The following is a 17617-nucleotide window of genomic DNA, read 5'->3' as shown; positions in this document are numbered from 1 at the left end:
ACTAAGACTGCGAAGTTTGCTCAGTGCCGTGAATCCAATGGGGATCATTTCTCCACCAACACTCTTTTCCATTTGCAGTAAGGCTCAAATTGAAGGTGTGCAAAAATATATGAAATTAAAAACCAAGTTGTTTAAAAGCACAAAAGTCAACAACCAACATTAATATACAAGTTTACGAGAAATCAAGAGAAAAAAATTGTTTCAAAAAATGAAATGAAGAACAAAATTAAAATACTGAGGTCTATAATAATAAACAAAAAATCATTTTCCTATTTTTCTGAATAAATTGAAATCCATTTTGATCAACTAATTACCAGAAAATGTCTACAAACAGTTAAAAAGTGTTGGGAATAGAAATTCTGCGTTTTTTCCGTCTTTTTTTATGAAATACCGAGGCAGCATTTAAAATAAGACAAGACAGAAAAACTCTACAAACATCAACATCAGCATCAATAATAAATGCTTATGCAGCAGAGTTGAAATACTAAAATGTGCAATAAAAAATTAGGTCTGCGAAATTAAAAACATAAACAAAGAGAATAAAAATTTCACTCGGCAAAAAAGTTAATTTGTCGAATAATTCAAACTTAATTAATGCTGAGTTCTTTTGCTTTTTGCTGTTTTGCCCGAGTTACTACTGGTATTGTTAAAGAATTTCTGTTTTTTTCATAACTTCTGTTTTGATTTATTTTTTATTATTTTTTAATGAATTCGCGTTAATGCTCGCATTGAAATATATTCTGCAACACCTCATCGCATATTTTCAACGCCAACAAATCGCATTTCTGACACTTGAAATGGTTTAATTGTCGCTAATTATTTTTATGATTAATCAAATCATTTTTATTCCGAAACCAATTTAAAAGCGCTTATAATCCAACGCAAATGTATCTGTGTGTGTGTGACTTTATTAGAAGTGTCTGTTAATTCAATTTTACTCGGTTGTCAATTAATAATTTTTGCCACACACACATGCACACACGAGTGCTGTGGAAAACTGACGATCTTGTTGACAGGAAAGTCAAGTTTTGAACTTAACAGAGGTAATTTCAATTTACTACGTAAAAAAGAGATTATTTGACTCGTTACTAGCAGCCAGTAGATTCTTATTGCTTTTTGATTGTACTTTGCTTTGTTCGCTTACATTTATTTTGCGCGTAAATGTTTTGGAAAAGTTTGCGCATATTTTAAAAGGTTTGTGCTTACGAATTGCTGGATATTTATTCGCCTTTAGACATCGAGGGCCATTTTAATTATTTTCCATCATTCTATTATTTCGGTTTATTTAAATTATTTTATTCAGCGATTTCATTAAAATAATTAAATAAGCGCATTTCTATATTTTAAAGGATGAGCCATCGATTGCTTTTGTTTTAAAACATACACCTGTGTTCGAAATAATAGAAGCGCAAGGAATTACCAATTTTTAACTTTCTTTGCTTTTTGCATTTTTTTCTATAACAAAAACCATTTTTGTACAACATTAAAACAAACAAAAAAAAAAAAACAAAAAAAAAAAAAACATTCATCACCATTTAAAAAAAGTGGAAAAGTGCTTGTCTCTTTTTATAGCGCGACTATCTGCGCATTTGCAGAAATGATAAATCTTCCGCTGGGGTGATTAATTTTGCGCTACATTGTATTTTAAATCAACGAACTGCGGGTTTGATAAATAAACTCATAATTTTGGCAACTGTATCTTTTTCAGTAAGCTTTATTATTGTGGCATCATTGTATCGGCCTAAGAGTAGGAAAACAACATGATGGAAAGAATAAAAAGATGGCACCTATTGTGGTACCGTTACTTTGCCCTTAGCAAATTTGTCAATGAGTTACGTCGTATTGGCACCAGTATGGCCAGATTACCATTTTCGTAACTTGATTTAGAATTTGTTTTTGTTATTTAGTCTGGAGCTTTAGTTCTTTCTTCATGACATTTTTCTAGCCTGTTCTAATCAAAAGTAATGCTTATAATTTTGTAAAATATACCTTTTTTAAAAATTAGTTCAATAATTCACTCAGTTTTATTTCTTGCTCCCGATTGCAGTTGTTGTTTGTGTTCTTCTGCTTTCAACAGTCAAATCTCTCTCTCACTACTGCAGTGTTGCCTAGGTTTGAAAAAGAAAACACACTAAAACGCACATTTAAAGAAAATAAAACACCAAATTTTTATTAAATGACTTAAAGAACTTTGTAATCGTGACAAATTGTCTTTAAAATGTGCATTTCTTAAATTAATGTGTTATGGTTATGTATAATTTAATTTATGAGGTTTTTGTTAAGAGAAACTCTTTTGTTTAGAGAACGACTTTTTTGCCACATTTGAGGTTATGTATAATAATAAGATAAGGTACTCTTTTTGTAAAAATGCCGTTATAGTTTCTTCAGTAGTATTTTGTTGCTTATTTTTGCTATGAATACACCTCTTGCTGCCGTGTGTCCCACTAAGGATTGAGGACCGTAAGAAACGATTACACCTCTATGGTTTTAATTCGCATCCAGTAAATTCAAACGCTTTTTAAAATGTGTAAAAAGGTTTTCAATGTTAAGAAGAGTTGAGAGAAGAACATTTAATTCATGCATAACCTTAAAAGGAGCGAAAAATTAAATTTACACTTTCGTTTAATAATAAAGATTCTTTTTAGCTTATAGTTTCGGGAGCTTTAAATTAAAAATAAGAAACAAATACCAACTTAAAAATTTTTCCATTTTGTTATATAAAAAAGCACCAAACTTATTGCGAAGAGTAAATAATTGGCAACACTGCACGGCCAACGTGACGCCACGTACTCTCTGATGGGCGCAATCTTGTTTCTTGTTTCAGATGATTGTAAAATTACGCCGCAGCTCAATATTCAGCAAGAAACTCTGAGATGTAAACCATTGAAAAATGGCGAGAAAACATTACTTTTTAAAATGTAAACTTTAAAACTCATTATTTCGAATTACAAATTGTGAAGTCTTTCTATATGGTTAAATAAATAAATTTTTTAATAATTAAACAAAAAAATTTTAGTTAAATTAAGAATTAAATTAAAACTAAAAGCAAATAATTTTAAAAAAATTTTACCTAACAAATGAAATAAAAAAATAAGTCTTATCAATGAAAAAAGTGTAAAATAAAATAAAATAAGTTTTTTTCTGGACGAAAAAAAGAACTCCAAACTTAAATTTAAACATCTAATAAATAAAATTAAAAAGGCGGATTGTCAAATGTAAATAAATATTTTGTAAAATTTCTTTAATTTTCATTTTCATTTTGTAGAACTATTTCAATATTTTGTGTTACTTAAAAGCGCAACGCTTTTGTTGTTATAACATATCATAAATTGATCCTAAAACTATGCCACAAAAGAAAAGAAAAGAATTAAGAAGTTATTATTATTCAAAAATTGTGTTTCTGCCGCAGAAAAACTGTCTGTCGATCGAAAGGGGCATAAAACTGTAGATTCCTCAATTTTTGATACACCATCAGGACCCGCACCACAAATTGAAGGTGAAGCTCGGCCAAGTACTTGGTAAAGAATTCATTCTTATTACATTAACTCAGATCTGTGGTTATAAAAATGCCAGGGCAGCAGTAAAAACCTTAAACTTGTATATAAGTATGTATGTATGTATGTAAGTATGTATGCATGTATGTATATAAAAATACATTTGTATTGCTATTGAAAAGTGTTTTCTCTCAATACATACATAATTTCATGTACTCAGTAGAATATAAATTCGCTACTGTAAATTTAATTTGAATTGCTTATTAGTCTAATTACGAAATTTTCCAAATTGATTGACAATTAAAGACTGAACAGAACTTATTATAATAAATTAAATTGAAACAAATAAGCAGTGAGCTTCTTCACACGATTTAGTACATTTTTATCAGTCAACTAAGTAACTCCAATTTGTTTCGTGTGAAATACAAGTAAACAAAAAAATAATAAAAAACTAGCAAAACTAAAAAAAACCAAAAACAAAATTAAAAAAAGAAAACAAATATACAACGTACATACAATACATCGCCTAGTGAAAGGAAATCTTGTTAGCACAAATTGAAATTCATTTTGGTGAGTGATAAGTAGTAAAAAATACTCCCAAAGCAGGGATGTTATGGTCCAGCACAAAAAATTTACTTTTATTAAACTTTTTAACAAACATTGAAAGCAAAACAGTATCCTATCCAAAAACTATTAGACAGCCCTGGGTGGGTTTTGTAAATAAGACAAAGCTTAATGTTCCCGAATTCGAAAGCAAATTTTAATAATGTCTATGGATAAGTTCGTGCGGTTTTACAACAGATGGCGTAACTTGATTATTATTCCATCGATCCACATTTCCAAACATTCATTGGAGAGCTACTGTCGTAAGGCACAAACGTCAGTATAAGTTTTTTATTTGAAGCGTAAACAACAATATTTTTACCACACTTGAAAATGTCGAATTTCGTGCCAAATAATGTGTTTTTGCGGGGAATTCTTTAATATGAAGAAAAAAGCAGCCGAAAGTCATCGTATCTTGGTGGAAGTTTATGGTGAGCATGCTCTAGCTGAGCGAACGTGCCAGAAGTGGTTTGCACGCTTTAAAAGTGGTGATTTTGGCCGCGCCGCCAAAGTTCATGGATACCGAATTGGAGGAATTGCTCGATCAAGATCCGGCTCAAACGCAAGAAGAGGTTGCAAAAACTTTGGGAGTTGATCAATCAACCATTTCCAAACGTTTAAAAGCCATGGGAATGATCCGAAATTCAAATTTCGAAAAAAAACCGCACGAACTTATTCATAGACCATTGTTTTAGAAATTTTTCATAGCTGAACTACATTTTTCTGAGGCCTAATCATTGATCTTTCAAATAAGTTAAAATACCACTAAATCGTGAATATCCTTAGTATTTTTTGTTTTGTTGGTTCTTGACAAATCACAAACCTTAAAAGCCACTGCAGCAAGCGTTTCATTGCGTATACGCAGTGCAGACCGAGCCGAAAAGGCCAAACATCCAATGATTTTAACAGAAGGCGCCAGCACAGATCTTAATTTTATCGATTTTTGTTTTAAATTTATCGATTCCAGCGTCATCTAGTAGGTTCATATATTGGTAAGAACCAACCAGGACACCTTCTAACTCACCAACTCTCTTTTTAAGCGCTCTTTTTTTCACGATTTGGAAATAACACAGTTCACTAATAAATTTTGGTGGAAATTTTGGGAAAGCAAGCATTTTACAAGGGGGCGCAAAATTAATCGTACCATTTTGACCCATTTTTTTACTGGATAGAAAAAATAATTTTGGATAGAAGAAATATGTTTTTATTTAGAGGCAAAATAAAAGATAGGTGTTTTTTCCTTAAACTTTTTTTCCTTATACTTATTTTCCTTATACTTTATACTTTTTTTTCAATTTCAATCGTTTATTAACAAAAATCGTTACAAATTTAATCTTCAAAATAATAGCCGTCTCTAGCGACACATTTTTCCCATCTCGCAGGAAATTTATGGATGCCGCGCCAAAAAAATTGGCCGTCTTTGGCCGCAAACCAATCATCGAGCCATTCTGGCTTCTTCGTGAGAGTTGAAGCGCTGCTCGGAAAGAGCGTGGCCCATCGATGCAAACAAATTATAGTCGGAAGGCGCCAAGTCTGGGTCGCTCTTGTTCGATGTGGCGGTGCATTGGCATCAAGAAAAATTACTTTGTGACGCCGATCGGCATATTCTGGGCGTTTTCGGTGTATAGCGCTGTTCAAATCGGCCACCTGGTTTTAATAGCTCGTACCAAATCATACCACGCTGATCCCAGAAAACACACAGCATTGCCTTGCGCCCGAAGCAATTGGGTTTGGCCGTTGTTTTTGGCTTGTAGCCGGGCGATCGTTTACGCTTGGGATAGAAGAAATACACCCATTTATCATCACCCGTAACGGTTCGATGCAAAAAAGACTTGCTTTTGAATCGGGAGAGCAGTATTTCACAAGTGGTTTTTCGATGTCCGCAAATCGTAGTTTGAAGGCACGAAATTCGACGTTTTTAAGAGCAACAAAAATGCATTGTTGTATGAAACGTAACAAACAATGAACTGAATATTGTTGACAGATGACAGACGAAAAAAACAAGACATTTGAGAAGGTTTAAAAGTGCTCCTAGCGACATCTATGGACTAATAGCTAAAAGTCTATATACCTGGTAGTCTATAAAAAAATGATTAAAATTTGATAGGGTATAACAATTTTACATCCTGCTTAGCATTTACATAAAAACTATTTTTTTTTTTCAAATTTATTAGTCGTGAGTAGAGTTCCTAACTTAAGAAATAAAAAAGAACTAAACTGGGCACGCAATAAATTTACCTATACGAGTATACATACATATATTTATTAAATTTTTTTTACACATATTATATTTGCAGGTGCATACATATTAGGCCGGGTCGATTTGTGGGGAGGCAAAAGAATCGCCCATTTCTCTGTGAAAATCATATTCTAGGGATCCAAATAAGAAACTTTGCTGAAGGAACCATACCTCTAAAACGAATTCTGATGTCCCCCAATTTGGGTCGAACTTTTTTAGTTTCTTTTCTCATGAAAGGCCAAAAATGGTGATATTTTGAAATGATTGTATGGGGAACCCCCCAGGGGAGTTCCAGGGGGTGTGCCACTGGCATGGGTGTATCGGCTGTCCAAAGTTAGTGGGGGTCGGTCATACATTTGGACTCGATTGGAGCACTCTAAATGGGTCAAAGTGGGATTTTTCGTTCGACCCAAATCGGGGGACATCAGAATTCGTTTTAGAGGTATGGTTCCTTCGGCAAAGTTTCTTATTTTGATCCCTAGAACACGATTTTCACAGAGCAATGAGCGATTCTTAAATCGTCCCGCCCTAATACATATGTATGTATGCAGGTGATTATCCCAGTTATCTCGAAATGCTATGGCAAGCTTCACAAAAGATTCTTCTTTGGCGGCAAAAATTAGCATACGCATTGTGATACATACATACATATATAAGCATGCATATACATATAAATACATACATACATACATACAGATACATATTTATATATGCACAATTATTAAATGTGAAATGACAATATTTGTGAGTCAAAACTCTAAAATCCCGTTCGATTTCCAGTTTCTTTCACAATTTTTTCTGCATACTTTTGTTTTTTTCTTCGCGTTTTTTCTTTTTTTCTGTTGCTAATTTTCCGCATAATTTTGTAAATGGCCTGCCTTAGTCCGGTTGTTTGTATGTATTTATTTACCAACACCTAAGAATGAATAATTTGTTAAAAGTTCAATAACCGTTAATAGTAGAAACTAGCCTCGTTTCTAATATATGTACCTATGTATGTATGTATGTATGTAGAAATTCGATTGAAATAAATTAGTTTATTTGCGCATACATTTATTCAAAACTTTTACAAAATTAATTAAGAATTAAAAATTCTGTAAAGATATTTGAAAATTTACATAGAAACAACAACACGTGATTGTTGTGCATACATACATTCACATACACATATACATAGGCATTTCAACAAATTCGTAAAACATGTTAATAGATTCGCTTATCTATGTTCGATTTATGTGTAAATTCGAATAGCCAGCATGTGTAAAATATATATACATATATACTCGGCGCTTACAACCTTTACTAGGTGACTGACCGCGTGCGTCCTCCTCCTGCTCATCCTGCTATTTGTGGCGTGCGTCTTGATGTTGTTCCACATATGAAGGAATCTACAATTTTAAGCCGACTTCGAATGACAGATGCTTTTTTATGAGGTGTTTTTTATGGCAGAAATACTCTCGGACTTTTGACATTGCCCGCAGAGGTGCGACGGCTATTAGAAACAACTTAGACACTTGGTGTTTCATGCATGAGGCTTCGAACTTGTGTGGTAGTCTTACACCAACCCATTGAGCTACGGCGGCTTGCCATAGTCATACCTAAAACATATGTGAAAGTTCTGAAGTGGTCAAGAAACTTCCAGTGACTACTTTTCCATCAGTTGAAAGACGACCAAAATTGTGCGGAAGTGAAAAAAGTTTAGCTAAGTCTAAGTTCGGACGTAATATTTTTTTTGGCAATACCAAGCTTGTACTAGCTTGTTGTTGTGTTATGCAAAGCGAACTTGGGTTTTCTCTAATTTCGAAAATTTTCAAATGGGACGAAATGCAAAGTGTGCACCAAATCTGAAAAATAGCCATTCGTTTCTGCAAAAGTTTTTCCCGCCAGCCATTTCTTCCATTTGGGGAACAAATAGTTTTCCGAAGAATCCGAGGAAGCCCAGTCTGGAGCGTAGGGAGGACGTGAAACGAGTTGGAACCCTTTTTCCATTAATTTTGCGACCACAAGTGCGGAGTCTCGATGGAAAGGGAAAATCACTCGACTTCCTCAATTCAAACGAATGCCAAACACAAAACAAAATAGACCGATCTGGCTGACTAAACATAATCTCGATTCACGCCAGCAATGCCATCCCTCTGACCTTGCACGGACTTTTCAAACAACACTTTTATAAGAATTCACTCAACTTCATCCAAAGTTTAAATTTAGAATAATTTTCAAAACATTTTCCAATAATAGAATATTCGCAAATCTTCTTCTTAATTGGCGCGATAACCGAGTTTAACAAAGCGCGCCAGTCATTTCTTTCTCGTGCTAACCGGCGCCAATTGGACACACCAAGTGAAGCCAAGTCCTTCTCCCCCTGATCTTTCCAACATAGAGGAGGCCTTCCTCTTCCTGTACTGGCACCAGCTGGTACCGCATCAAATACTTTCGACATGACCCAGCCAACATAGCCGCTGGATCTTTATTCGCTGCACTATGCCAATGTCGTCGTAAAGCTCATACAGCTCATTTTTCCATCTTCTGCGATATTCCCCGTTGCCAACGTGCAAAGGTCCAAAAATCTTACGCAGAATCTTTCTCTCAAACACTCCAAGCGTCGCTTCATCGGATGTTGTCATCGTTCACACTTCTGCGCCATACGTTAGGACGGGGATGATGAGAGCCATGTAGAGTGTTAGTTTTGTTCGTCGAGAGAGGACTTTACTACTCAGTTGCCTACTTAGTCCAAAGTAGCACTTGTTGACAAGAGAGATTCTAAGTTGGATTTCAAGGCTGACATTGTTATCGGTGTTAATGCTGGTTCCTAAATAAACGATGTCTTTTACAACCTCGAAATCATAACTGTCTACAGTGACGTGGGTGCCGATACGCGATACTTCGTTTTGTCCTCGTTCATACAATTCGGAAATACTTTTCACTATAATCAAGAAAAAGGGCGATAATTGTTTTCGGGTTGGTTGAGAAATATTGAAGAGGACACGGGTACATATATATATTAACTAGTAAAGGAAACCAAACTTTCTATGTAATTTTTGATTTGAACACACAAATAAATTTTATTTCGATCTATCAATGCATTCTTTGTCGAACAACGTGCCGTATTAAAAATCATTGGTTTTAGAAGGTTAATCAACAACATAAACTCATAGAAAGTGGTAAAAATGTTTAAGGAATCCGCTCCATGATTTCAAACTGCCCTTCAATGGGTTTTAAAATCTATAAGTGGTCGTATAAGCTTTGAAGATGAAGCAAGTGGCGGACGTCAAGGAAAAAAAAACAAATCCAGAAATCTTTAAAAGTATGACAATATTTGCAGTACTGGTTACAGAGGTGGTATATAATATAATTATTGGGTGATTTTTGGAGAAAGCGTACTTCTTGTGCTAGATCGCTATAAAGTGATTGCCGTTTTTCGTTTTTCGTCCTACAGTATTATTTGCTAACTTAGCAACCCATGCCAAAATGCACGCACTAAAGTGCAACTATGGCTATTGCTATTTTTTTCTTTTTTTAATTTTTTAGAATCTAGCATCTAGAAATCAACCTTAGCACACTGAGAAATGTGCCGCTTAGAGACAGTTTCGAACTATAGGATTTTCCAACAGGGACATAATCTTGATCTACAAATAAATCACCGAGTTCCACTCCCATAACTTTTGTTTTATCACCACAATTGATTTATTTCTGTAAATTTTTATTTATTACACGTTCGAGCTGTCAACAAGTGGGTTGATACAAAATTTACGTGTCGCCAATTCTCCACCCATTTGAGACAGACAGTTTTATGACCGTTTTACAACTATTTATTATTTAAAATATGCGTTGTACATAATTCAAAATGTGTAGAATATTTATAACCCTCACTTTAATGGGATTATTACTTGCAAGTGCTCAAGTGCGTCATATGCATGTACGTATGTTGAGCTTCATTATCCCAAAAATGTCAAACTGAAAGTGATTATTCTTAAACCCCTCAATCCTTAACTGCATATCTTAACTTGCTTATGAAGTATTTAGGACATCGCATTGAGTTCTTTTCCTTATGAGGTACTTTTTAGAAGAATCCTCCGAGGCACAAAGCTTATGGCGATTTCGTTTATCCCCAAAAATGCTGCCTTTTCATTGCCCTCTAATTTTTTCGTGTTCGATTCTAAAATAAGTATAATCAGGGGAGAAATTCTGTGTTCGATTCTAAAAATGCCACGCTGAACAAAAGCACAGGAAGCAAATTTTCTCACTTTAGAAGCTTTATCAAGAAGCAAAAGTATGCCTCTACAATGGATTGAGCACATTGTTGCACAATTTTCACAGCGTTGAAGAGCAACACTATAAAAAAATTAAAAAAGTATAAAAAGCAGTCTAAATCTCAGGTAAAATCACAACAAAAAAGAGTTATCCGTAAGCTCAAGTAATAAGAGGGACTCTCGCTAACTTTGGCGCCCCGCTTTCTCTCTCTAGCCTAATCAAATTCAAAGTACCGTTTCACTGCGTTCCAAATGCGCTGACTTTTTGTGCAATATCGGGAGATACTTCGCCGTGTCCTCATCAAGGTAGGGCATTGTTTTTTCCCCCCTTGTTCACTCCTCTCGGGAACATGGGGCCTCGACAAGACTCTTCCATCGTACACGGTTCTGTGCTGTGGTTTTTGCATCGTCCCATGAGATGTCGGCATCTCCTAGTTCGCGCAGCAACGACCTTCTCCAAGAGTTTTTTGGTCGACCGCGACCTCTGCTCCCTTGCGGGTTCGAGTCCAGTGCCATTCTCGAGATGCTATCTGGTGATTTTCTCAATGTGTGACCTATCCATCGCCACTTTCTGCATTTGATTTACCTAAGGATGGGTTCCTCGTTCATTAGGGCGTCGTTACTGATGCTGTTTGGTCCGCATCAGGGTAGGACATAGTGCACTAAATAATTAATGCAATAAGGGGATAGTTAAAACAGCGAAAAACTGAAGATTTAGTGATAATGGAACCCTTAATTTAACTACTACTGAAAAATTAATTAAAATTGAAATTAATTAAAATGCCCAATCTTGGTCCTCGTTCACCGTCAGACCTATTCGATATAACTATGATATACATAAATATAATGTAAGTAGACTTTGGCTAAATATCTTAGGTATCTACATATCATCATCCCTTTAAAAGATCAATTAGTTTACACTTAACTTAACTTAAAGAAATTTGTAGCAATTTGTTTTTGTATCTTGTATTATATCTGTTTAACTGTTCGGCTCCCATAATGACACAAATTGTTTTGAAAAATAAATTCTTTACTTATACATTTTTAACAGGATTTGTAAGGCACTTCCCGGGTATGGAGTCCCAACTGAGGGCTTTATACGTCCTATTTATTTTGATTTTTTTTTTTTTCAGATCACAACTTCGTCAACACGAAATCACTCACTTCTTCTAAATTAAGTTGCGTAAGAACTTAAAGATGTTTACTCAAGCTTTCAAATCATCATATGTGCATAGTCTCATAGCAATTTTTTCATATAGGTTTCCTCTCAGTTTCATTGAGTTCAATAACTACACTTTACAAAAAGTAACCACTACCTCCTGTAACTTGAAAAACTGGTTCCAGTCTCACTGCGTTGTGAAGGTTCCTTTATTAAGATAGTTCTGCAGAGTTCGAAACTAATCACATTTTGAATCGCTTTTAAACGCATCATTTCCTATACTCGTATCTGGTGTCGCCATGATAGAAAAGACACTCTCCCTGTTGATGAATTCTGATTTGAAGCTCAAATATTGTTGATACTCGAGATTAATACAAATCATGTTTTCTATACCCTAATCCATAAAACACTCAACATTATCTTCCCACCCAAACTCTTCGTTATTGCTTTCATTTGAGAGGCTTCAGTTCGCTCCCGTTCACCATCTTTTTGGTGCATTCGGGCTGGTTTCGTAATTCACTTCTGAGTGAATGTAATTGAAATTTTCTGACAGTTGCTTTTGTGTGTGATCCACTTTTTATCAGCGTGGCTTAAAAATTGCTAAATTGCGTTCCGTCGCAGCAGAGTTTTGTACGTGCAGCTTCTTTTTGCATGCAACTCTCTTAAAATGCTTCGAAATTATTTGACGATGAAATGCTAGTTGCTTAGCAAAGTCATAACTACTGATGTTTCGATCATGCTGTAATTTTTTACATTATTCCATTGATTATTTTAGGACCTATAACAAGAAAAAAATGTCGCCTATTTTTTCCTGAACTGTAAATTTTATTAACAGTTTAGCAGCCTATGCCGCGTTTCTCCTTTAGAGGTTCTTTTAGGAGTTCTTTAAGATTGGAATCTATTTATTATAAATCTGCTCTACATTTTTTTTATGTGAAAAAGCAAACACCCAACATCGTTTACAAAATAATTATGAAAAATCAACGCGATTTTTGAGCCGATTGAAATTTGTTCTTTATTATATTGAAACCTGCTATTATTACTTACTTATTATATATATCAAAATTCCATGGCTTATAAAATGCATACTCGAAATTTTTCTAAAAATTTTTATTAATAATTGTGAAATTTTTATGACCATTTGTTGATTTTTTTCTTAAAATTCCATTTTGTTTAAAATTTGGATTTACATGGATTTCATAAGAAAATAAATTATATTTTCATAAATAAAAAATTATTAAAATTAAATTTGAAACAAAAATCTGTCAAAATATGTCAAGAAGTTCCTGTGCTATAGTCAAGTAACGCATTGAATATAAAAATTTGCGCGAAAATCCTTTGTTAAGTGTTTGGTTCAGCTCCTCCTCCAATTTGTGGTGTGCGACTTGATGTTGTTGCACAAATGAACGAACCTATAGTTTTATGCAATCTCCGGCAAATAGTTTTTTATGAGCAGCAGAAATACACGCGGAAATTTGCTATTGCCTGCCGAGTCACGACCGCTATTAAAAAAAATAATTTTAAGCATTTGGTATTTCATACCAGGGTGAATTTTGAAGCCAGGCCCTCCCGAATGGTAGTCACTCACAAACTCATTGAGTTACAGCGGCCAGTTAGCGGATCTCCAGAAAACAAACAGGCAGGCCTGCGGTTAAAAACAATTTCAATACGCTTGGCTACGTTTCATTTACTTCTATTTCAAAATGGCGGCTGGAAACATATTTTTGTTTTTTTTTTTTTTTGATTATAACTATAAATTAAAGAAAATTATCTATGCATTTACAAAATATGCATTTTACTCTTACTCGTACAAACTCTAATCATATGCATATTTTTTTTCTTTTCAGGTAAATATTCTTAAAACATGACGTATAAATCTTACCCCATAGCTTACAGTAAGTCCATAGCATAATTTATTTATTACAATATTCTTGCATTTTTTACTCATAACTGGTTGCAATGTTTGACTAGAGTTTTAAATTTTAGAGTTCCTTACTTGAATTTGACTGGAAGACTTTCTTTATCGGCAATTAGAGCTTCAGTTGTTAACGTTCCACCATCTTTCTCCCTCTATCTCTCTCTCTCTCTCTTTTAACTCACTTTCTCATATTTTATATTAGACCTCTCCTATTCGCCACTTCTCTGCTCGCTTTCTCTCTACTCGACTAACTTGACGAAAATCAACAAAATTATCGAGCAAGATTCGCCACCAGCGAATATGGTTATGCCTCATAAAACTGGTATAGCTAACTATTTTACAAGCAAATGTAATGTTAAGCAGCTCTACTCGTATTTCAGCGTTGCCAAGATATGTTCATTTTTACCAGTTGTTTCATCTATTCGCCACTTGTTAACGCTTGGCGAAAAGAAGAGGCCTATTACATATCGGCAAACTACTCATGCAGGCCTTCTAGAACAGCTACCTAAACTTAGCCTAACCTTACATTTTCTATATGGATATTGCGTACAAGTCCCAAATAAAATTTCTTGGTGTAAATTCATTAGAATTGTTATTTGTGGAATTCACATAAGCCATAGCATCGCTGCCAACGCTCAGTCGGTCCCGGCAAAAGTGTTAATTTGATTCAACTTCAAAAAATCAAATTTGTGTAATAAAAATGGAAAAGTAAGAGAAGCCTTTTTATATATTTATAGAAAACATTGAAAAACTAAAAAATTAAAAAAATATATATTATATATTTTTTTCATAAAATAAAGCGACGTTGTGGACAAAGGGATGCGTGTTAATGTTGAATAACAACGAGTAAAAAAAATATCCTAGATATTTAGTAAAAATATATCCTAAATCGTATTAGGTGCGCACCTAAGTTCTCGCTGTTTTTTTTTTATGAAAATACAACTTTATTCTGAAACAATGGTTACAAGTGAATCATTGAAAGTATTGCCCATCGCTGGCTACTACTTTTTCCTATCTTTGCACACCGTCGCGGTAAAATTGTTCATCTTTCGAGGCTTTCCACGGATCAAGCCATTTTTTGATATCTGCGTATGAATGGAACTGCTCGACAACTAGACCATGTGCCATCGATCGGAACAGGTGATAATCGGACGGCGCAATATCTGAAGAATATAGCCGGTACGGTAGGATTTCTCATTTCAGTCTTTCGAGGTAGGTTTTAACGGGTTTGGAAACGTGAGGCCGAGCGTGTCATGCTGTAGAATCACTTTTTTATGCCTCTCCGCGTATTGCGACCGTTGCTCGCGCAGTGTTCGACTCAATCGCATCAACTGAAGTCGATACCGATCCCCAGTGATGGTTTCGCTAGGTTTTAAAAGTTTGTAATAAATAACACCAACTTGGTCCCACCAAATACATAACATAACCTTCGCAGCGTGAATATTCGGCCGAGGCGACGACGTAGAAGCATGACCGGGCAGTCTCCATGACTTTATTTTCTTTGAATGAATCGATGCGACGCCGCTAGAGCAGTTGTTCACAGGCGAAAAAACGACGTTCAACATCCCTTGGTTTTATCTCATAAGGAACCCAAGGCCCCTGTTTCTGAATCATTCCTCTAGCATGCAGGCGCTTGGAAATGGATTGTCGGGTAACTCCTAATACTGAAGCAAGCTCTTCTGGCATTTGACATGGATCCCTATTGAGGAATACCTGCTATTCAGCATCTTCGAAGGTTTTTGGCCTTCCTTTACGCGGACGGTCGTCAACATTAAAATCACCGTCTTTGAAACGACGAAACCAATCTCGGCACGTTGCTTCACTTAAAGCAGCATCTCCATAAACTTTCTCGATGCGCTTCAGCCGCCGTTTTTTTCGAATGAAAGAGGAAAATCAACACTTCCCGCAAATGAGGATTACTCGGCACAAAATCAGACATTTTCACAAAACCAAGTATATGATAACAATAAAAAATCACTAACGTGTCGAATCAGTTTGCTTACCATATGTTTAAGCTTGGTTTATGACGTTTAGGTTATGTTAGAATCGACTAGCACACACTGCTAGCGGCATCTATTGACAGACAGCGAGAACTTACTTGCGCACCTAATAACAAATATAAAAAATGCATTTTCTATAGTTTTTCATTTAACAGTCGTTTAGACATACTTTACATTTTTGAAAAAATTGGCAACTCGATATGACTCAGCCGAAAAATCGCTTGAATTTTGCACAGTACTGTACATTTACACATATAAAGTGCATATGCATTATGAATACCGCAATCTTATGTCATCGTCGCTACGCATCTCAGCCACACAACTTAAACAAAAATATGTTTTGTTTAGGTGCTTTTTGTAATCTGGCGCTACAGACTCAGCACCACAGTTTAACTAAGCACGCAGATACCTTTTTTTTTTGGCTAGAGAGAGACTAATCTTATTATTATGCCAATGGCAAAATTCACTGTAGCAAAGTCTGAATATGTATTATACTTGAATAGATAAAGTCTTAGTAACTATTTTGACGCATGGCGTATGAAGTAATAACACGTGATACTGGCTATTCGTACTTTGGTTAGCTGCGGCCCCAATCAATATTGCACGTACGCAAACTCCAAATTACAATACATGCATATGTACACATATTTGCATATGTATGCATGTTATTAGTTATACTTAGTGGGAAGCCCAACTTCGGGATGATCAATTTGTGATTAGTTTACAAGACCCAATCATTTTTTGTTTAATGCCACATTTCTCAAAAGATTGTCCTTGCAATTTGACGACTCTAATGCAAATACGTTTTTCGGCAAATGAACTTTTAACGTAAATTTTTCTATTTTTGCAGTTGTTTTTAAATTTTCAGGTATATCTTTAGTTCTAATCGACACCTCTCAACATACAAAATAACAATCCCTTATATAACTTCCTCTTAAGTAGGTCTAAGATATGTCTATCTACCTAAGTTAGATGGCGAGAGCACCAGGAACACTACAAGTGGCACTAGAGAACCGTTTTGATGTCATTATACCAAAAATTTTCAAAACTTAAAAGAAGATAAACCATCTACAACCACGCAGTGGTTTTGATGTAGTGGAAGAGCGAAAAAATGATCTAGGCTAGAGAACTGCCTCCGGCTATCCCCAAAAAGCACCTCAAGGAACCTCAAGCGCCAACGGCCATATCCAAACATTTGCAAAGAGAGTGCTCAACAGTCTCTCTCTCTCTCTGCCAGATCCCCACAACATTTGCAATGGGGGTTGTACCGAAGTCCAAGCTTCTCCAATCACCCAGTGGCCAGTGAACACCGCTATGAGTTTGGAAATTGACTAAGATATGTCTAGTAGTGCAAATGCTAGCGATTTCGATCAGATGAAGAAGTAATTTTTTTTTATTAAGAATCAAAAGCGTAAATTAAATGTCGTCTTGGACGAAATAGAAGTCGCACAGGTGAGATCAGCTCACATATTTCTTCACATGCTGATATCATGCTTTAATAAAAACAAAAACAAAAAAAAGCAAACAAACTACAAAAAAATAGAGTTACGATTGCCGAGAGTCGTTGAATAAATATGAATATTTCGATAAAAAAATGCCAAAAAAATTTCAAAATTTTCAGGGCAATAGCCTCTACTGTTAATCGTCTTAATTGTGTAATATAATCAATTAGAATTATATTTAATGTAAATACATAAGTAAATTAAATTTTTGATGATTTTTGAATTTTTCATTAAATCGTTTTTAATCAGTTGACGTTCGACGTTATAATTTTGTTAAAATACATGTAAGAAGTGCTAAATAAAAATTGCGTCTGTTATTTTGTTCATGTGCTTCCATAGTCCGCTGTTTGTAGGAGCTACAAAATGTAATTTTAAATCGTGACTACATCTCAGCAGCCTTGTGCCTTTGTTCCATATCCATTATTTTTCGTTGAAAACGAGCTCCGTGTGAT

This window comes from Anastrepha obliqua, chromosome 1, assembly GCF_027943255.1.
Source record: "Anastrepha obliqua isolate idAnaObli1 chromosome 1, idAnaObli1_1.0, whole genome shotgun sequence".
In the NCBI taxonomy this organism is placed as follows: domain Eukaryota; kingdom Metazoa; phylum Arthropoda; class Insecta; order Diptera; family Tephritidae; genus Anastrepha; species Anastrepha obliqua.
This window is presented reverse-complemented; position numbering follows the sequence as displayed.